We start from the raw sequence: 22574 nt of genomic DNA, 5'->3' as shown, positions 1-22574 counted from the left end.
TTGTATGTATACGGTATGATTACATTTGTATGTGTATGATATGCTAAAGATTATTGTATAAAACCTATTCAAATACAAAACAAATATGAAGAGAAAAAATAAAAACTAATAAAACTAGCAGTAGCGAGGGGAACAAAGTTAGCAGTAGCACTCCCTTACCAGTAGCGCTTCCTGCTAAAAAGCGCTGCAGATATTAGCAGCAGTGCTTTGCACTAAAGCGCGCTACCGCTACGCATGTATAGCAGTAGCGTGGGACGACAGGCGCTACTGCTACACGTTAGTTGTAGCGCCTTATCAGTAGCACGTCCTCCCGCGCTACTGATAAAGAAAATACCCGCGCTATTGCTAGGGTTTTCCCTAGTAGTGACACGTCATTCTTCTTCTTCCTCTCTACTGCTCCTAGGCGCCGCCGCTGCTGCTCTATCTGATGTCGTTGCTAACTGTCGCTACCGCCGTTGTCCCCGCTGCTGGCCTCTGTTGCTCGCGCCGGCGAGCCCCTGGCCTCCCCTGCCTGCTGCCGCGCAGCTCCTGCCCGTGCCCCCTGATGGCTTGCTGCCGCTGCGGCTTGCCGGCCCCGCCACCGCAGACCGCCCGCGCTGCCCGCCGGCCTGCGTGCCTCGCCGCAGCCCCGCCGCTGCTCGGCTTCCGCCTCTGCCTCCGCCGCGCGAACCCTCCCCGACCCGCGCTCACGGCTCGCCCCGCCTCCTCCCCCAGCATCGCACCACCCCCTGCAGCCGACACACGGCCGCGCCCGGCGGCCGGCCAGGCCCGCATTTACCATCGAGCTGTAGCTCGCGACACCGACAGCCGGCTCCGGCGACGAGCTCGTCGGCAGGGACCCAGTTGCTTTTTCTAAAAACACAATGGGTCAAATACTACAAAAATTTAATTTTTTTTGCGTGGTAGATAATTTGATGCGTGAGGTCCGCTACAAATTTCAACTCATTTGGCACATCTGAGCAGCTCTCGGCAAAAATGAAAATTGGATTAAAATAGTGCATGAACAGTAAACTTTAAAAAAATAAAAAGAAACCTATTACTTTATCAACGGGCTAGTTGTGCGAGAGCTAAAGATGTGACGAGACCATATGAAAAGGTATTTAATTGCTTCCTACCTGCCACCTCAACGAACTAAGGTTCGGTTCTTTGCAAGATGTGCATCATGAAGGATTCAAGATGGTCGGAGGATCAAGATTGGATTTGAACTCGGATATGTCCATCATATCACCCGGTACGTACGTAGTCGGTTTGACTCACAAGTCAGAACCGACCTCGAATATACAGGTTGTTGCTATATTTATCATGACTTGACGCCCTTTTGCCTTTCAACGACGTACGCGAGACCATGTCCGGCGCCGATCGTCTCTCCGACCTGTCCGAAGACCTGCTCCAATCCATCGTCTCGTTCCTCCCCGCCAGGGACGCTGCCCGCACATCCGCTCTCTCCCGGCAATGGCGCCCGTTCTGGTTACGCACGGACTCTCTCAACCTGGACTCCAGGTCGTACCGCAAGCCGGGCCAAGACTACGCCGGCCACGGCCGGGACGGCATTCAGGTGAACAACCGGCTTTTCTCCGATGCCTGTGACTTCCTCGGCGCAGCCGGCCGGTGCGGCCGCATTAAGACGCTCTCTCTGACCGTGGAGGGACGGGAGGACAGGCAGTACTTTGAGGATGTCATGGGAAACTCCAGGTGGGGGCCGAGCCGCAACCGCAATAGCTGCGACCTGATGGCCTCCCTTCTCGACGCCCCGCCGCTGGGGCACCTCGAGGATCTACGCGTCAGGTTCGAGGTCGTGAAGAATATGCGGCAGGGCGACAAGCTTTCCTGCTGGATATACAAGCTGGACCCTGCCGTGCTGCCGGGACACACCCTCCGCGTGCTGGACCTTGTCTTCTGTAGGCTCGAGTCGGAGCCGCGGGAGGGCGGCGGCGGCAGCCTCTCCTTCCCTTGCCTCTCCGTGCTGCGGCTTTACATGTGCTCGTCGTCGACGCCGGATCTGGAGGGTTTGGTCCGTGCGGCGGCGAGCCTCCGCATCATGCACATCCAAGACCACAACTTCTACGGTTCAGGTGACACCGGCAGTGACCGTTTTGCGCTCCACTCCTCAAGCCTCACCGACCTCACGCTTGTGGACAGCTCCGGTAACACCCGTCTAGAAGGCACGGAGCTCGACACGCCATGCTTGCGCACCTTCAAGTACAGCAGTTTCATCCTTACGGAGCTCTGGATGAAATCGCAGCCGATCAAGTTGGCTCGAGCAGACTTAACCCTCGGATGGACGTACGGTGATAACGGCAATGATCTGGTCTTGCCACGCTTTGCCCAGGTGTGGAAATTCCTTGGCCACTTTCGGCACGCCAAGGTCATCCGATTGAAGGTGCAAAACATTCGGTGCATTGCCGTGGAAGAGGGTGTACAACATGAGCACCTCGTCATGCTGCCCGCTCTAGAACGGTTAGAGCTAGAAGGGTTTGCCGACCCGGGCCGCAGGGACGACCCGGACCGCAAGGGCGACGCAGCTACCGCCATTGCCAACTTGCTGCATTGTTGCCCGGTGATCCGTGACTTGTGGATTCGGATTCTTACGCCCTACCAAACTTCTTACACCGGCGAGAGTAGCTTGGTATCCTCACCGGACTTTGATGTGTCCATGGACTTGTTCCGGAGGCGCTTCTCCAAGGAGATGGTCCCTCTCATGCTCGACCTTGATGACCATGGCTCCTCGCGAGTTGCGCAGCTCCCTGGTTTGACCGGTCGCCGTTTCAGTTGCTTGGAGAATCATCTGAAAAAAGTGACCATGCGGTTTGAGTTGAAGGAGTTGAATAGCTTTGAGGTTCGGCTCGCCAGGTTCTTTGCAGAAAATTGTATGGTGCTCGATGTCTTGCAAATTGAGGATGGAAAGCATAACTTTTTAAGCCATATCAATTGGACGGTGCAGAGATGGAGAACTGACGCTATGGATCAAAGGAAACAAATAGGACGGGAGTCAGCCGACTCGTCGAAACAATCTAGAAAAAGGAAAGACGATTACAGTGTAGAACAGAAAGTAGAAATCAAAAGAAATTGTAGGAAGCGAATGTTTGCTAGCTATACTTGACACAACGCGCTCCAGCCTTAAATTCTTGCTTTCAATCCATCTATAGCATGCCAAGGAAAATTGTGTACTACTACTAAGGCCACACGAAAAAGGGGACACAATCTCTTAGGTCTTGAAATTTTTTTGTTCTTTCAGGTACAATGTCTTTATCTTTAAGCTTCTGCATGCAAAAATAAATTGATACAACGACAATTTATTTGAATGGAGCATACAATGTGGTCAGCATCTGGAGAACAAACCATTATATACTTATAAAAGGTGATAACAAAACTCCCACAACTATACGACACTATCGATGCTCGGCTACGTGAGGGAGGGGCGATGACGGTGGCACACCTTCGGCTCACTCCAATGCTTATAGTTATCGCTAGGTGGTCTACAAAGCTGAATGTAATTTTTTTTACTTCTGATGTTCTTTGCACTTAACTAACAATAAATACTCCCTCCGTCCCATAATATACGAATGTTTTGACACTAGTGCAGTGTCAAAAGTGTTCTTATATTATGGAACGGAGGGAGTAGATCGGAAGTTTTTCCCGCAAAAAAGAACAAAAAAGGACAATGACCTAGATATTCTCCTCATAAATTAAATTTGTGAACGATTGCAAACATGATGACTCATTTGGATACATGGCTGTGCAGGCATTTGATGTTACTCTTTGTACAAACATGCGTACACACTTTATGATAGTTTTTCTTAAAAGACACTTGATGTAGTAGAACATATCCACTAGTCATCATAAGAAATAATTATTTTTAGTTCATAAGAGATTACTTTTTCAGTAAAATTCTATGGGGCGTGATATGCGTCCGCCGGCTGATATTTTTAAAAGATCAGCCAGGCCGCGAGCCGTCGGATTTGCCATATCAAACACACCCTCCGCGCCCTGGACCTGGCGTGCTGCAGCCTCGAGCCTTCACCGGCCGGCGCCGCCGCTTCCTTCCCACGGCTCTCCACGCTGCGGCTTTACAAGTGCTCGTCATCAAAGACGTATCTCGAGGGCTTGATCCATGCCACGCCGAACCTCGTCAACCTCCACATCGAGAACCACCTCTTTCATGGTCTCCGGGACGGCGACCGTGTGGCGGTGCACTCCTCAAGCCTCACCACCCTCACGCTGGTGGACCGTCTCGGGGTCCGCCATGGCATCGAGCTCGACACGCCATGACTGCGTGTCTTCAAATACAACAACCCCTTTCGGAGTTCTCGATGAGATCACACGCCACCAAGTTGGCGCATGTGGATCTGACCCTCGAACGGATGTACATGCAAAACCGTGAGGGAATATTCTTTTTTGTTGTTGTTGATAGCTTACCAAGCTGGCCACTTGGTAACCGTGAGGGAATATTCACAGTACGCTTTGCTCCTTTGTGGCAATTTCTTGGCAACTTTCAGCATGCCAAGGCCATTAAACTGAAGGTGCTAAACATTGGGTGCATGTGCATCGTCACAGTGGATGGCAACAAGGACATGAAACCAGCCGAGCACTTTGTCATGTTGCCCCATCTTGAACGGCTACAGCTCCAGGGGTCCTATGGCAAATGGCGCAGAAAGGATGTTGCTGCCAAATCACTTCCTACTTGCTGCAGTGCTGCCTGGCGATCCAAGGCCTACGGATTCAGATTACTATGCATCCACTGCATCCAAGACATGGTTTCGCTAACACAATCAGTTGGGCATCATTATCTAATTATGACATGCTCACGGTTTTATTCAGGATGGTCAACTCGGAAGAGATGGTTCCGCTCATGCTCAACCACGATGACGGTGTCTCTAAACTCGCACAGCTACCCATTGTAACTGGTTGCTGGTTCGATTGCTTGCAGAATTGTGTGAAAAACATCAAGATACAATTTGAGTTATTGGGGCTGGATAGCCCAAGGTTTGCCGCGCCAATTTGTTACTGGAAAATTGTATGGTCCTTAGAGTATTGCAAGTTGATGATCAAAATTTGAAACTTCTAAGCCATGTCAACTCGATTGTAAAGAGACAGAGATCAAATGCATTGGAGCGAAGGAAACTAATGGAACAAGATTCAACTGAAGAGTCATATCAGATGGGGAAAATGAAACAGGATCTCGATCTGCAACGCAAAGTAAAAACCAAATATTAGGATTTGTTATTTTACCACCAAACTTTGCAAATGGCAATAACATTTGTTGATGATCATTCCCACAATGTTTCAGAATTTTTTGAAATGTTTTGCTATGTTTTCTTGCGTGATGCACCGAGCTAGGCTGTAGAAAAACGACTCTCAACATAAATTTTTACCCTCGTAAGTTACTTTTCATTGTTTTATTTTATAGAAAGAAATTTTATGTTGTTTATGGTCTGGTTTTGCGCTGCAAACATGAAGTTCATATGGTCTAGTATTATGTTACAACAATGCTCGTGTTAAGAAACATGTCTTGGCTAGTACAGCTGCCTTGAGTCTCGCACAAGCCAGTGTCTCGGTGAGTTGAGATCTGTCGTCATCAAACTATTCGGCGACTTGTACGTGCATTTGCGCGTTAGTGAAAAACATCCACCAGGCAGCTTGGTAGCTTAGCTTAATTATGTACATGCGCGTCTTCCAACTACTCGGGGGCAGCTCGCTGCCAGCCATGCAGCCGTCATCGTCGGCTCTTCGGCATATCATGCACCGAGAAGTGACTACAGTTAGCATTTTCCATCTACTCGGCAACAGCCTCGTTTGCTGAGTAGTGCCTGATGTCTGGCTATGTCTAGGGTTAGGGTTTAGGCGGCGAGCGAGCAATCGCGTGTGACCTACCTGATCTTGTACGGGAGCGTTTGATCGTATAAGGAATTTGGATTTTGAGGTGTCTAAAATCAACCTAAAGGCATGGCCCTAGAGTTTGGCGACTCTAGGACCGGACGAGGGATTTGGAGATTTAGGCAGTAAAGCATTCGGCGGTGACCTCCTTCGGGGAGGATCGCCGAGAGCAATTGCCCCGACAGTTCATTCGCTCTGGATATTCAGAGGTGGCATAACCCAAACATGTGTTAGTAGTAGCGTGGGTTCCACACACGCTATCACTAACTATCTGTAGCGCGTGTCTGTGACCTGCGCTACTACTATTAATTTTGAAAACAAAAAAAACTCGACCCCGTGTTGTCAATGGTTCGATCCAGCGACGACAAGGGTCGCCGAAGGTGCGGACGGGCAGCGGCAGACCAGATCTAGCGACGGTTGTTGGAGAGGGACCGGATCCAGTGCAGAGCGAGACAACGGTGTGAGGTCCTCTTCCCGGCCAAAGCAGAGAGCTCTTGGTTGTCCATGTCGACGACCTGCGCAGGCATGGGCATGGGAGGTGAGTACAACGAAGGGAGAGGGAGAGGGAAAAAGAGAAACAAGTGAGAAAGGAAGGATATGGAGGCGCATCGGGGTTGGTCGCTGGTGGTGAGGTGCTCCGTCGTGGTGGCATGGAGGCGAGGGGAAAGACGGACGAGCTCCTGGATGCTAGCGGCGCAAGGAGACGGGCTCATTGGGGGCCATGGAGGAGGATGTGTGCTTGGGCAGGAGCACCATGAGAGAGCCTATGGAGAGTGGGGGAGAGTGAGGGAGAGAGGAGGGATTCGGCTGAGGATATGGGGACTTCACCTACCTTGTACTTAGTAGTAGCGAGGGGTATAAATCCGCGCTACTACTATCAACTTAGTAGTAGTGCGGGTTTATACCCCTTACTACTACTATGGCATGTCCCGGAGGGTACGGTAGAGACCACTTAGTAGTAGCGAGGGGTATAAAACTCATGCTACTACTATCAACTTAGTAGTGGCGAGGGGTATAAACCAGTACTAGTAAGTAGCAGTAGGTAGGGGTATAAACCCGCGCTACTAGTAAGCGTCTACCTATAAGCTTTTCCCTGGTAGTGGTTCTTTTTGTCTGAAACACACCTGGATGAATCAAAGGCAGAAACTCTCATGCACAAACTTAAGATGGATCATCGAATTGTTGCACCAAGTTTAGATGGAAGATCTCGTGGTTTGCTTCTACTCCCTCTGTTCCTAAATATAAATCTTTTTAGATATTTCAATATGAACTACATACAAATGTATATAGACATATTTTAGAGTGTCAATTCATTCATTTTGCTCTGTATGTAGTCCATATTATAATCACAGAGGGAGTAGTGAGGCCTAGGGCATTCCCTCTTTTCAAAGAAATTATTTTGGTCGATCACGTGAGAAGTGATAAAGATAGAGAAGATACCATCTGCGCGGGCTCCATAGAAATGTATGAGTTGATCTTAGTGCATCAAATACCGGTCTAGCTACAACTGGCAAGATGTGTCGACAAATGCTACAACCGTTCAACAAAAAAGCTACAACCGTGTTCGTCAGAGCTGCAAACCGAGTTCACGAGAGCTGTAGCCACGGTCATCCAGGAATTTTTGCTACAATCGGTGTTATGTCATGCGACAACCAGCACTTCAAATTGCTACAACCGGCACACGAGAAAGCTACCACAGGTGAGAAAAAAAGGCTCCAACTAGAAATACATGAAAGCTGAGGTGGGGCACCATGGAAGCTGCAATCGGCACCTAAGAGCTACAACTGTTGATGGGAAAATCTCCAACTGTCAAAAAAAAAAGCTTCAATTGGAGGTGACAACTGACAACAGCTATGGACGGATAGCGAAAGCTGTGACCGGCTATGCCAAAGTTACAACCAGCGTCTATAGAAGCTTCCACCATGTACGATGGTGACCACGGCGAGATTTTCGACTCAGCAAGCCAGGGGGGCTGCAACTGACGCTGCTGGCGACCTGAGGGACCCCAGTGAGCGTCGAGCACCAGCGCTGCGAGTGTGAGCGATGGCGTCGTGGCCATGGGCGGCTTTGCGGTGCAGCGGCTGTAGCAGTGCATCCAGCGGCGATGGCAAAGTTGTCGGCGAGGCGACGGCGAGCTGGTGAGCTGCGACGCCGATGCTGCAATGAGGCCTTGGTGGGAGGCAAGCGCGAGCTCGTGATTCGGCGGCCTGCCACTGCGCGTGCCTGAGATGTAGTGGAGGAAGACGACGCACAACGGCACAAAGCAAAATCCAACAGTTAGTGTTGGGCAGATCGGAAGGCTGAGGCGAGGCCGACCAACATTTGGGCCGGTGCGCCGGCGCCTATCACTGCCCTAAATATATACCGCAACCAAATTGTTGGAGGATGTCAGCGAGGAGCTGCAGTCTATTTACAAGTTACTACGGCGTAAGGATTGCGTAGCCAGGATCTGAACTCCATTGCAATCTCCTCCTTGTGTGGAGACAGTGGAGCCACTAATGTGACCGAGAATTCCTCCAACGCTGCAGCCCTGGACACCAGGAATTGTGCCAGTATCCTGTCGAATGCATTCCCGTTGTACTTCTCAATGCTGATCCTTCTCAGGCTATGATCCAAGCAGGGGATGTGCATCCGCCACAGCTTGTTGGTCATTTGGTCATAGTCCACGGCCTCCTCGACGATGCCGCAGTTCTCCGGCTCGTCTTCGTCCGAATCATGTAAGAGTGGTAAGGCTTCCTGGGCTCAGGAGCAACAGGAAACAGCGACAGCACTTGAAGGTTCCTGGCATTGGCGAGCAGGACGACAACGGACCGGACGGCATGCTCGGTGGCAAGGAGGCCCTTAAGGACTAGCTGCAGGCGGCCTGCGATGGCCTGCGACGGCCACAAACTCGCTGCAGTAGTATGCCATCGACGGGCGCAGGGCGAGGTGGAGATACGTGTGGTTCCTGCACCAGCTGACGAGACCCATGAGCGGAGCGACTTCCATTGGTGATTTGCTGCTGAGGTCCTCGCAGATGTCCATGGTCACCGCCGCGACGCCTTCGTAGCCGGCAACAAGGAGGAACGAGGTGTCTGGAGGGAGTCCGCCCTTGTACCTCAGCGAACACAGGCATGGTGTGTACAGCACGACGCGCTGGGCGTTGTGACAGCAGACCATGGCGAAGCTCCGGAGGCGGTCGGCGGGCACGGTGATCTCCGTGGCGCCCGGGCACTCCTCAAGCGTCAGGTCGGCGAGGAGAGGGCATCCGTAGAGCAGCTGCAGGATCACCTCATTAGCGGCCATGATCCGTTTGAGGCAGAGCGTCTGTAGCGACGCCGAGAAGACGCCGACGCCAAAGCCCGAAGGCAGCTCGAGCGTCCAGTTTGTGAGGCGCAGCCGGCGCAGCGTGCGGCACCGGAAGAGCAGCGGTGGCGTTTTGTTGTAGCTCCTCCCGTATACCGCGTCGAAGTCTGCCGAGGACTTCTCGGACCAGAAGGGGCAGAGTCTGCGGCGGGAGGTGTACGGGCAGCGCAGCTCGACGTCGACCTCCTCGACGCCGGAGCCAATGACGACGCCGATCCACTGATCGAGTAGGCCCACCGGGGGGTCGACCGTGAGGAGTCGGAGGGCGCGGATCGGCCCCTTGTAGAAGATCATGGTCCCCACCAGCATGTCGAAGCACACGGCGACACCCCTCCTCCGCCGGGTCCTGGGATCGACCAGGTCGACGACGGGCACGGCGGCCAAGGCATTGCGCTACCGGCGGGACAGCGCGCAGGCGCGCGCCACCTCATTGGACGAGAGATGGGACAGGACACGCACCAGCGCCGTGTCCGGGAGAGCGCTCAGCCGGTCGCCGCCGAGGCAGTGGTAGTACGGCTGCATCTCAACGTACCTACGCGTCGGGCTGTTGAGACGTGAGACGCGTTCCTACCTGTAGACTTGTTAGGAAATCCCACGTTTTGTTAAGAAATCACGTCGGTTTCGGACGAAAATTTTCACGTCGGTTTCCAAGTTTGTCACGAAATTATGGCCTTGTTTGGTTCATAAGTCTCAGGACTTTTTTTAGTCCTAACTTATAAGTCCCAAGTCCCTAAAAAGTCCCTACCTGTTTGTAACGACCAACGATGATGTACGTATATGGAGGATCGATTGGAGGGCATAAAACTCGTCCGCCTCCACCTGTACCATGGACGCCTGCATACCGCCTGCCTCACCGCGGCGGACGGGCTCCCGTTGTTTTCTCGGATGACGTGTCTCGTGCTGCAGGGCCGCGTCGAGAGCCGTGGGTTCGTGGGCGCCGTGCATGGTATCTTGGAACATACCCCAAACTTGGAGGTCCTATCGTTGTACATGGCAGAGAAGGAGCAACGACAAGTGAAGACAATACGTGATGATGGCCAGAAAGACGACGATGTTGTCGTGATGGATCTCGATGAGGCGAGCTTCTCGACGACGTGTCTGCGACAGAGGATAAGGGAGATTAACATGGTGCACTACGATGGGAACAAAACACAGAGGACATTGGCCCGTCTCCTATTCCGAATGCAATTGTTCTTGAAAGGTTGTGTGTAGTGTTCACCTCGGAGCACTTTGCTGTGCAAACTGCTCTGAAGAAGGAGCTCGAGAGCTGGGCAAGGGCAGGCTCACGAAGGACTTTCTTGTAGTTAGCTTTACAACAGTAAGTTATCAATTGTTCTAATCATAAAATAACATGTCAAATATGATGACTTATACTTTCCACTCATATAACAACAATCTGATTTTCCAACGCTTTCGCTCTAGCAATAATTGATGTGCCTCCTTAACCACGCTCTATTTTTTTTAGAAGATAAAGAAAACTCCTACCCCTCCTTTCTATTCTCTTTTTTTTGCAGGGCCATTCTCTTTCATTCTCGACACCAAGTTTGAGCTCTCTTTTCAATATATGTACTCCCTTCTTGATTGATTGTCCTAACAACCAAAACCTGAAGCATTTTGCTTCATAGAATAGACACCAAGCGAAAACCCCACAAGATGAGACATATTTCAGGACCGAAGAAGCACACTTGAGAAATTGTTCCTACTTTGCAAATTCATACTTCCTAGCTATATTACCTTTTCTAGAGAATTATTTCAAGCTCTAATCTTCAAATAATGGGAAGGAGAAACTACCATGCCAAGAAACTTATTTATGTTATCATTAGATCAACTTCTTTTGGTTGTTATAGAAGAAACCAAGGGCTAGAAGAAAAAAGGAAGAAGATAAACCAAAAGAATCCAAAATGGCAAAACTTAAGAAAGACTCAGTTCATTATTTTAATTGACCAAGCTTTAGACTCTCTACTTGATTTAGCTTTAGTGTAGGAATACATGACTAATTACATGCTAACATAAAAGAATGCCAAATAAATGCATTTTGTGCGAACATAATACTGGTGTCATCTTTGCTACCATTTCAGTGTGTTGGAGCTTTTCTTCAGTACACACTACATGGAGAAACCAAGATATGTTACTTGAAATAACTCCATCCATTATACAAAGAAATTTCCCCAGCAGTTTCTATTATCGTAATAATTTTTTTCGTCTAACACAGCCAAATATCACTAATCGTCCAAAGCTTCTGACGGCATCGGCTCACGACCTCAGACATGACTGCCTCATGAAGCGGTGTCGCCTCAGTACACAGTACAGGGAGAAACCACGATATGTTACTTGAAATAACTCCATCCATTATACAAAGAAATTTGCGTAACAGTTTATATTATCCTAATATTTTTTTCGTCTAACACAGCCAAATACCAGTAATCATCCAGAGGTTCAGACGACATCGGCTGACAACCTCATACATGACTGCCTCATGAAGCATGTCGCCTCATTGCCCCCCCCCCCCCCCCAAGTGGCACCGCCTCCACGGGCAGGTTTCGTTAGTCGAAGCGCGTGCAATGTTTGGCTCTTCCTATGTTTTTTTTGCAAAATGAAATACAAATAAACAATTAATAGACAATTAACTTCAAGAATATAAGCTGAATTTAGATTACTCAGGCAAATAATAGAGAAGCAATATACACTTTGGTAGAGAAAACCTTGTATATGCGTCAATACATAATCTATGAGAGGGAACGCAAGAAGCATATAGTACCATCTTAGATCTTCCTGCCATCATATCAATGTGTCAATACATGATTACTTCAGATGCACACAGTGACAACAACATACAATTAGTTATACATCCGATATTTTGACAAAATGATGGATTCCTTCTGATGACGGCATGCTTCCAAGCCCATACCAGCTGAAAACACAAACAATATAAGAACCAAGCCATAGTGATTAAAAGACATGCATGGCCATTTCTAAATTTGTGTTTTACTGGGTATTTCTCCCATTCTAGCATCTATTAGGATAATTATTCCGAAATCCAACTACCAAGGACAAGGATATAGCCTTTGCAACATAGGAACTTTAGCTTCTAACTTCTGGCCCTATCACAAGATTCCGTTATAATGTTTTGCATATGTTTATTCACATTGCATATTAAAAAAACTGTTCCCACTGCTCCTCATTGATTAAACCGAGCTCACACACGCACGCAAAAAAAGCTAGCAAAGAAACGACTGGGTGAATCATTAACTTACGAGTATACATCTGAGCCTCAAAGGATGTCTAAAGCTCAATGAAATTTAGTACATAAAATCACAAATAGGAGAAAAGCCAGATAACAAGTATACATCTGAACCTTAAATGGATGTCTGGCCATTTTAGTAATCAAGAGTTGTACTGCTTCTAGATAAAAATAATCCTACATTTGTTTTCTTATGAGGTTCAAGTTAAAATGTTTCGCCCAATACTGCGACTGACGAGCATCCACCACGACTCTGGGAAGAGCATCCAGAGACTTGTCTTGAGCTGCCCCCGCCTCGCCGATCTGACGCTAAAAGACATTCACCACCTTAAGACACTTTCCATACTGCACCGACAACTTTGCCGCTTTGTCCTCCGGTGTTGTCACAACGCCAAGTCCATTCACATCGATGCCTCGGAGATGGTATCCCTAGAATATTGTGGCCACGTGCCTTCGGAGCCGCTCCTCACCATTCATGGCTCGCCACCGCAGGGGATCCCATATTGCACCGTCGACCTATGCTCGTGGTCTCCAAGAACATGGATGACCACACCGCGTTCAGGCGGTTCCTGTGGAGTTTCTCGGCCTCAAAGCACTTCCACCTGCACCATGGACGCCTGCGCATCGCATGCCTCGACGCGGCGGACGGGCTCATGTTTTTTACTCGGATGACGCAACTCGTGTTGTAAGGCCGCATCGAGAGCCGTGGGTTCATGGGCGCCGTGCACGGCATCCTCGAACACACTCCAAACTTGGAGGTCCTATCGCTGTACATGGCAGAGAAGGAGCAAAGACAAGTGAAGACAATACGTGATGATGGCCAGAAAGACGACGATGTTGTCGTGGTGGATCCCGATGCGGCGAGCTTCTCGACGACGTGTCTGCGACAGAGGAGGAGGGAGATTAACATGGTGCACTACGATGGGAACGAAACACAGAGGACATTGGCCCGTCTCCTATTCCGCGATGCAATTGTTCTTGAGAGGTTGTGCGTAGTGTTTGCCTCGGAGCACTTTGTTGTGCAAACTGCTCTGAAGAAGGAGCTCGAGAGCTGGGCAAGGGCAGGCTCATGAAGGACTTTCTTGTAGTTAGCTTTACACCAATAAGTTATCACACATAGACATGTTTGTAAGATGGTAGATTCTTCTAGTTCTATTGTTAAAATTCGATTAAATTTGTGTTTTTTCATCTAAAAACTATAAGTAATATGTAATAATTCACCTTTCACTCAGTTATTCAAGAGTAATTTATTTTATTTGCAATTTCACTTCTACGTTGAGGCACAAAAGTGACTGAAACTTTCAAATTCTTAAGTCGGAACAGCCATAAACAATCTTTCTAAGAGTAAATTTAACTTTCTTCACATGTGATTATCTATGTAGCCAACTAATTTATTTATGTCTCGTAATGAAAAGTGTCACTGAAGGCAAGTCATAGAATAGCATATATAGCATTGGAGAGGGCTTGAAGTCTGTTCCGGCATCCAATCTAAATAAAAATGTCCACAATTTTCATTAGATATAATTGTAGAGAATTGATCAGGTGTATTTTGTATTTGCTCTTCCTTATAGTAGTTTTTAGAAACAATGCATTCCTGGCCAGCTTTAGATATAAAGCCCCAGAAGGTTCCAAATAAAAAGATACGTATGTTCCAGGATGCTGTCTTATAGTCATCTTAGAAACTGTAGCGCAATTTATTCACAACTGAAGGATGTACGATCTTTGCTGCGTCTGAAGTTCTGAATTCGCTTGGCACATTGTTGGACTGGACCACTTAGGTTGTAACTGTTTTGGATCTCTGTCGACCAGTTTGTGTACAACTTCAGGTTGTGACGCCGTTTTTATGATGACGACGTCCTCACCAGGCTTGCGCTCCAGTAGTAAGATGCAACACTAGTGCAAATCGGTACTTAGGCCCCGCACCAGCTTGGCATAGGTTGATTTAACCAAAAATTTGCCCGATGGCTCCAGCTCCCCGCTTATGGAATCTTCGTTCAAACTAAGAGAAACATGCTCTAGGGATGATCGCAGGGTATCTAAGGCACTCGGTTCCTCGGCCGAGAGGGAAATCTATGTTAGCAACACTGGAAGCAAACACATTGCAGACTAGAGCCTAAGGGTTCAGCCAGGATGTCGAACAGGCTAGGAAAGATTACATAGAGAGGCTTTGTCCGAAATCTACACGGAAATCCGGAATTCGGTGTCCTTTCCATTGCGGATGAAAAATTACGCTCCAAGGTTGATTATGTCCTTACACTTCTTTATCCTGTTTCAGATTTGAGATCCCTTGATATTGCTAGCGAAGAAGGAACCATTCGGGTAGTATTTGGCTTTAAAGATCCTAGCGCAAAGCCCGTCGAGTCGTTCTGGAAAATTTTCCAAATCCATTTAGTATCAAGGGCTAGGTTAATATTCCTAGAGTTGGATATCCCTAAGCCACCTTGATTCTTAAGCCGACAAAGATCAGCCCATCTGATAATATGGTATTTGCATTTTTTGGCATTGGCCTCCCAAAAGAATCTGGCCCGCATTTTCTCTGATTTGGGATGGACTCCTTCACCTAAAATGAGCAGGTCCATCGCAAAGGTTGGGATGGTCGAGAGGCACGCGTTGGTGAGAGTGAGTCTAGGCGTCTAGCTGTTGACGACATGAGCTTCCCTTGCCAATGCTTAGATACATGTAAGTATATATATATTTGTATTAGCAAGCTTTCCTAATAAAACTATCACCAAGTGCATACACACATGTTGGTAAAGTGTACAAGATAAAATAAGTGCACCACTGGCACTCAAGATGAACCGCCACGATTTGTAGCACAAAAAGAAGAGAATAAAAAGAAAGGAAAACGAAAATGACATACGAGCATAATAAAAATAAAGACCTTTATTTACAGGGAGACAAAAGTGTTATCTTTCACACTCTTACAAGACCTAACATTTGATTTTAACGTTGCGCTGTAGACCATCATCCTTTTTCCTTTTCACGCTCACCATCGCCTCTTCCTCTTGAGGAGAATCCCCTTCCATTTGTTTCCTCAGTTCCGACGCATTAGCTGTCCATCTCTCTACAATCCAACCGATATGGCTGAAAAACCTTTGTTTTCCATCATCGACTTCGAGGACCTTAAGGGAAATACAGTTCTCCGCAAAGAACCTGGCAAGGCAAACCACAAAACTACTCAGCTCCGTTGTTAGAGTTGTGTCGAATATAGTGTACAAGGTAGGTTACAGTTGGACTATGAGTTGTATTGTGTTTACATAGGATGTGGAGTCGTGTCCTATTAGGACACTTGTATCCTAGGCCTCTCTTATATAGCGGGGTAGACACACGATGTAACCTATGCCAACATAATAGCACCGGAACGCAGGGGAAGCCGGCGGCATGTGCCGGTGTCCAGGGCGACCGGCTGCGGTATTGTAGCGGTGTCACGGGGAGGAGCGCCCGTAGTCAAGCCCCGGAGATGTAGCCATATCGGTGAACCTCGTTAACAAATCTCGATGTCCTGCTCGTGTGATTGCTTGATCCTCGGATGATCAACGGTATGTCTCGGATTTATTCTAACATCCGTCACCTCAAACTCCAACCTCGCATTTTTCAGATGACTCTGCAAGCAATCAAACTGGCGACCAATCAAGCCCGGCAGCTTCGGAACAACTTCTATGGCACTAGTGTCGCCGTCGAGCATGAGGGGAACCATCTCTTCCGAGTCACGCTTCCCGAACAAGTCCGTAGACATGTCAAAATCTCGTAAAGATACATTATTCCTTCTCCTGGCATCATCATAAGGATTTGGCAAAATCCAAATCCGCAGGCCGTGGATCACGGGGCAGCATTGCAGAAGGTCTGCGATGGCCTCGGCCTCGGCCGCATCGTCTCTTGGCCATGTCAATCCTCCTTCGAGCTCCAACCGTTCCAGACGAACCAGCTTGACTAGTACGCCGGTGAGGCTCTTGATGTTCGGCACCAGAGGAGGTCCTTGGCGTGCCGACCTTGGCGTGCTGAAGACAGCAGAGGAGGCCCTGGTACCCGATGGAGCAGTCTTGAACATACGTACGTCCGTCCGAGGTTCAGGTCGGCCTGTTCGAGCTCAGATGCTGGTGATTTCATGGAGAACTCCACGAGCGGTCCATCATACCTAAAGGCGCGCAGGCGCGGCACATCGAGCTCGATGACTTTGATGGTCGGCACGCCGTCGTCCAGCTGCGTGAGCGTGAGTGTGGTAAGGCTTGGCCTGTGCAACGTTAAATTGTCGCGCGGGCCGGTGTCACCAAGGGCGGGGAAGTAACTGTGGCTTTCGATGTGCAGGTTGCTAAGGCCTGTGTTTTGATTTTCGGCCCAAAAAAACAGATTTCGGCCATCTCGGCCTGGGGCGGAAAGTATCTTTAGGCCGAAATTGGTCAAACTTGACAAAGTTTGGTCAAATTTAAGTCAAATTGCAGTCAAAATTTGGTCAAATTTCAACCAAATTTTTTGAAAATGACCGAATTTTAGCCATCTTGGCCTAGGGCGAAAAAAAAGCTCAAACCGAAAATCAAAACACAGGCTAAGGCTGGGCGCCGCACTGACGATGTCCTTGAGGTCCTTGGTGGTCGAAGAGCACTGGCATAACCGCAGCATGATGAGCCGAGAGAAGGAGGTGGTGCCGGCTGCGCCGCCCCGTGTCGACTTGAGGTCACAGCGCGAGGTCCAGGACTCGGAGTGTGTGTCCCGGTAACAAGGCAGTGTCCAGCTTGTACACGAGGAGCGCCTGCTCTTCTTTCTTCCGCTTGAACACGGGCACGTCGTCCTTGTTTAACACGATCCCTGCACGGAGCTCCTCGACATGCCACAGCGCCGGGGTGGCGAGGAAGGAGGCCGTCAGGTCGTAGGTGTCGTGGCTCGGCTTCTTGGGCATCCAACCGTACGTGTGGTAACCTTTGTCTTTGCTGGGTTCGGTCACCAACAGCGAGAGCCTCCCGACGAGGCACCGGCCGGTGGCGCAGAGAGTGGCGTGGGCGTCGCGGAGCAGCCGCAGCTTCACGAGGAAGCCGGCGATCATGCGGCCGTAGTAGCTGGTGTCGAGGTTGAGGGCATCCGTGCACAGCCAGAGCGGGCGCCATCTTCGCGACACGGCGGCGGTGCGCACGGCTTCCCTGGCAGTGAGGAGGGAGATGATGGATGCGAGCAGATCGTCTGAGAGGTCGGAGAGCACGGAGACATGATCGGTGGCGGCCATCGCGTCGATCGTGCGAGGGTTGGATCAGGCGGCGAGGGTTCGATCGCGGAAAGATTTTTTGACCACAAAATGAAAATTGTTAGGGTTGGATCAAGTCGGTCGTACGAGTTTTTTTTCTTTTTGAGCCGATCGTACGAGGGCCAAATTGGATGCGAATTATGTTTCCGGCAGCAGTACCGACATTTATTATATGTACACAGCCCAAATCACGAGGGTTGCCCAAATACTAACCAAGCCCCTCAAGAAAAAGCAATTAACCAAGGGTTACCTTTGCCGGAGTGCATAAGTGGCGTCCAGCCGCCGCCACGTGTTATGCGTTGCCGGCTCCCTCCGAATTTTGGTTCTTTTATTTTATGTACATGTTTTCGGGTTTTAAATCAGTTTTTTTGGCTTTTTTTGTGTCAACATTTTTTAGGAAGCATAACTATACTTTCTAGAAAGAATGCAAAATTATGCTTCCGTGAAAACTACAGATTTACTTTTTATATAAGTACAGATTTGCTTTTGCGAGAAGCATAACGATGCTTTCTCAAAAGAATAAAGTGCTTCCATGAAAAATACATATTTGCACCTCATGACAGCATAGTTTGCTTTCGCGGGAAGCACAGTTATGCTTCTTGAAAAAGAAAGTGAAAACCCGCAAACGTGCTTTCAGGCTTTGAAGATGTTAATGCAAGAAATCTAACATTTCAAAACATAAAATGTTTTGAATAAACGAATCTAGAAAGAAAACACTACAGCACCCAAGAAGGTAGGGTGGCCTTGTATACAAAGATTACAAGAGAGAATCCTCTCCTCCTCCTAGCCCCCGCATCATCCCCCCCCTCCCCGCGGGCGACTCGGGCGGCAGCGCATGCAGCTACCTCTTCCTCTCCCTATCTCCCTCTATCTGTTTCCTGGCTTATCCGTGCAATATAAAAATATCCCAAAAATAAAAGTCCTCAGAACGACATGCCAATTTAATATAATTTTTTCGGGAATATTTGAGAATTTACTGTGCAAAAATTACCGCGGGAGGAGTTGCCACCTGGCCACGAGGGTGGTGGGCGCGCCCCCCTGCCTCGTGGGCCCACGGTGGCCCTCCTCCACTTATCCCAGCACTCATATTCTTCCTCTGTCTCACACAAACCCGAAAAACCAACTCAAGCACGAGTTCCAACCACTTTTGCTGTGATTTTCGATCTCCTTGTTCAAAGCACCGCTCGCAAAACTGCTTGGGGAGATTGTTCCTTGGTATGTGACTCCTCCATTGGTCCAATTAGTTTTTGTTTCAGTGCTTTATTCTTTGCAAATTTGTGCTGCATAGGTGACCATGTTCTTGAGCTTGCATGTCAAATTTATATGGTTTCAAGTAGCTCTAATGCTTGATATAGGCTCTGGGCACTTGTAGGAGTAGTTGCTATCAATATTAGTGAGTTTGGTTTACTTTTATTTTGAAGTTACTAAAAATTTCAGAATTTTTCAGAAAATAATGAGGAGATTTTTGAGGGTCTCATCGAGCCAAAGCTCGAAGGAAAAGACACCGAAGTCTAAGTATAATTTGCCGCGCACCGCGGAGATTCGGGCGTGTGAATGGCCTTCTGAAGATTTCTTGAGAGCAGCCGATATCTATGAAGATTTTCACGAATTGGTTCACAATGCAGGCCTCACCGCTTTCCTCCACGACCAATGCGATCAGTATCTCTTACTCACAAATACCTTTGTGTAAAATTTTCATTCTCATTCTAGGAACTCACCACCTACGGTGGAGTTTCATTTATATGATGAGCATAAGGAGATGTCACTCTATGATTTTTGTCGGATTTGTTTAGTCCCTTTTGAGGGCAAGACAGAAGAACCACATCATGATGATGTGGTTGGGTTTATTGATACTATCACTGTAGGAGAAACTAGGAAGGTTTCCGATGCACGAATCACTAGCATACATTTTCCTGTTTTACGTTACTTTACATTATTTGCTAGTCGTTGTTTAATTGGACGGGGAAACTGTGGACACCTTAGTATCCCTGATATAATTATTCTGCTCTATGGTTTATACAGTGATAACACTTTTAGTATAGACGGTATTATTGCTAGACGGTTAAGTATGAACCGTACCAAAGGCCCCATCTTTGGAGGCATCTATGCTACACGCCTAGCCGTACATTTTAACATACCTATTAGGCATGCTGAGAAGGAAGAAAATGTGCTGCCCCGTGTTTATCTAGATCATAAAAGTATGATGGCAGATGATTTTATTGTTAAGAATAGGGCAGGAGAGCTTAAATATCAATTGTTCTTTAACAAACATCATTCTGAGACTATTATCCTGCCTGCTTCTTCTTTGTTTGATTTGACTATAGGCACGTACCTTGTTCCGTTGACGGCTATTCACACCTACCGGAACCCTGCACCAGCTGAGGAGCTAGAACCGGAACCACAATTTGATCATTCACGGTAGTCTAACTATCAGTGGGATCCGTAGATGATTGCCAGCTAGTGGCAATCGGAGCCTTCTTCTTCCTCATCACAATACGACCCCAACAACTATTATTATGGATATCAGCCAGGCCAGCCGTGGCAATAGACCAACTTAGGCCAAAAGCCTAAGCTTGGGGGAGTACGTATTTCTCACCGACATTACATTTATGTTCACACACACTCGTTGCTAGACGTCGGTGCTCATACTTTTTCTCTGTAATATCCATGCTAGTTTAGTTTCTTTTTCCTGCTTTCTTCTTGTGTGTTTGTCAAACCTTAAGAAAAACCAAAAAAATAGTAGTAGTTTATATTTTTCTACTGTAGTAGTAATAATTAAAAAGAAAACCTAAAAATATTTCCCGTTCTTCTTTTGCTTATTGGGAGCTTTTCCATGTAAATAGTTTTATTTCTTTTTTTCTTTGGGGGTTAGTAGGAGAAGACCATAATTAAATTGTTGAAGTGGCTCTTATAAGCATTATTGTTGATTTAACCAAGAGCCCATATTGCTTTGTCTCCTCCTGTTTATTGAATGCTCGCAGATTCCAGCTTAGTCCAATGCACGTACACTCTTATTATTATTCACACTATTCGGTCGTGTAAGTGAAAGACAATTATGATGATATATGATGGACTGACTGAGATGAGAAAAGCTGGTATGAACTCGACCTCTTTTGTTTTTGTAAATATGATGAGTCTCTCGTTCTTGATTCAGCTTATTATGAATAAACCTTTTTGCAATGACAATTAGAGATCATAGTTGCTTATGCCATGCTTGATTAGCTATGAGTTATAATGGTTTACCTTGTGTGCCAACATGCTATTGAGATGATTATGATGTGGTATGATGGGGTGGTATTCTCCTTTGAATGATTTAAGTGACTTGACTTGGCACATGTTCACGCATGTAGTTGAAACAGAATCAACATAGCCTTCACGATATTTATATTCATGGTGGATTATATCCTACTCATGCTTGCATCTAATATTTATTAATTTTAATGCATGTACATGGCTGTTGTCGCTCTCTAGTTGGTCGTTTCCCAGTCTTTTGCTAGCCTTCATTTGTACTAAGCGGGAATACTGCTTGTGCATCCAATCCCTTAAACCCCAAAGTTATTCCAGATGAGTCCACTATACCTTTCTATATGCAGTATCTACCTGCTATTCCAAGTAAATTTGTATGTGCCAAACTCTAAACCTTCAAATAAACAATCTGTTTTGTATGCTCGAATAGCTCATGTATCAACCAAGGTTGTCCTTATCTTCCGTGTTAGGCGGGTTATTCTCAAGAGGAGTGGACTCCGCTCCTCACTCACGAGAAAATGGCTGGTCACCGGGATGCCCAGTCCCATGCTTTATGCAAACTAAATCAAAATTAATTGCAAACAAAACTCCCCCTGGGACCTGATGTATGTTGGAGGCACTCGTTGTTTCGAGCAAGCCATGGATTGATGCTTGTTGGTGGAGGGGGAGTATAAACTTTACCATTCTGTTTGGGAACCACCTATAATGTGTTTAGCATGGAAGATATCGCCATCTCTTAGTTGTTACGTTGACAATGAAAGTATACCGCTCAAAATACAATTTATCTCTATTTCAAAACCGAGCTCTGGCACCTCTACAAATCCCTGCTTCCCTCTGCGAAGGGCCTATCCATTTACTTTTATGTTGAGTCATCACCCTCTTATTAAAAAGCACTAGCTGGAGAGCGCAGCTGTCATTTGCATTCATCACTATTAATCTATGTTGGGTGTGACTATGATTAGATCTCTTTTACCATGAACTACAATGTCTAGTCAGTCCTTGATCTTTAAAGGTGCTCTGCATTTATGTTTTGTGTTCTCAGAAAGGGCTAGCGAGATACCATCTTGTTATATCATATTATGATTGTTTTGAGAAAGTGTTGTCATCCGAGATTTATTATTATGGCTCGCTAGTTGATTATGCTATTGGTATGAGTAGTTATGAGACCTGAAAATTATTGCAAATGTGGTTAGTTATGATCTATGCTGAAAACTTGAATGCTGGCTTGACATAGTTACAACAATAAGAGCAAACAGAGTTTGTAAAAGTTTTTCTTTCTTTCTTTCAGTTTGTCAACTGAATTGCTTGAGGACAAGCAAGGGTTTAAGCTTGGGGGAGTTGATACGTCTCCGTCGTATCTACTTTTCCAAACACTTTTGCCCTTGTTTTGGACTCTAACTTGTATGATTTGAATGGAACTAACCCGGACTGGCGTTGTTTTCAGCATAATTGCCATGGTGTTGTTTTATGTGCAGAAAACAAATATTCTCGGAATGACCTGAAACTCCACGGAACATCTTAGAAAAAATAATAAAAAATAATAAAAAATCATCGCCAAAGATGAAGAACAGGGGGCCCACACCCTGTTCACGAGGGTGGGGTACGCCCCCCCCCCCCCCGCCCTAGGGCGCGCCC

General features: G+C 47.4%; 1 pseudogene; it reads right to left on the bottom strand.

Annotated features, from left to right (window-relative positions):
* Positions 1-8280: 8280 nt before the first annotated feature.
* Positions 8281-9859, bottom strand: LOC147983518 (FBD-associated F-box protein At5g60610-like; annotated as a pseudogene).
* Between the last annotated feature and the right edge of the window lie 12715 nt (positions 9860-22574).

The sequence above is a fragment of the Triticum urartu genome, chromosome 2A (assembly GCF_056163025.1).
Source record: "Triticum urartu cultivar PI428250 chromosome 2A, HENAU_Tu73, whole genome shotgun sequence".
NCBI classification, from domain to species: domain Eukaryota; kingdom Viridiplantae; phylum Streptophyta; class Magnoliopsida; order Poales; family Poaceae; genus Triticum; species Triticum urartu.
The sequence above is the reverse complement of the archived record's forward strand: the minus strand, read 5'-3'. Positions and strand labels throughout refer to the sequence as shown.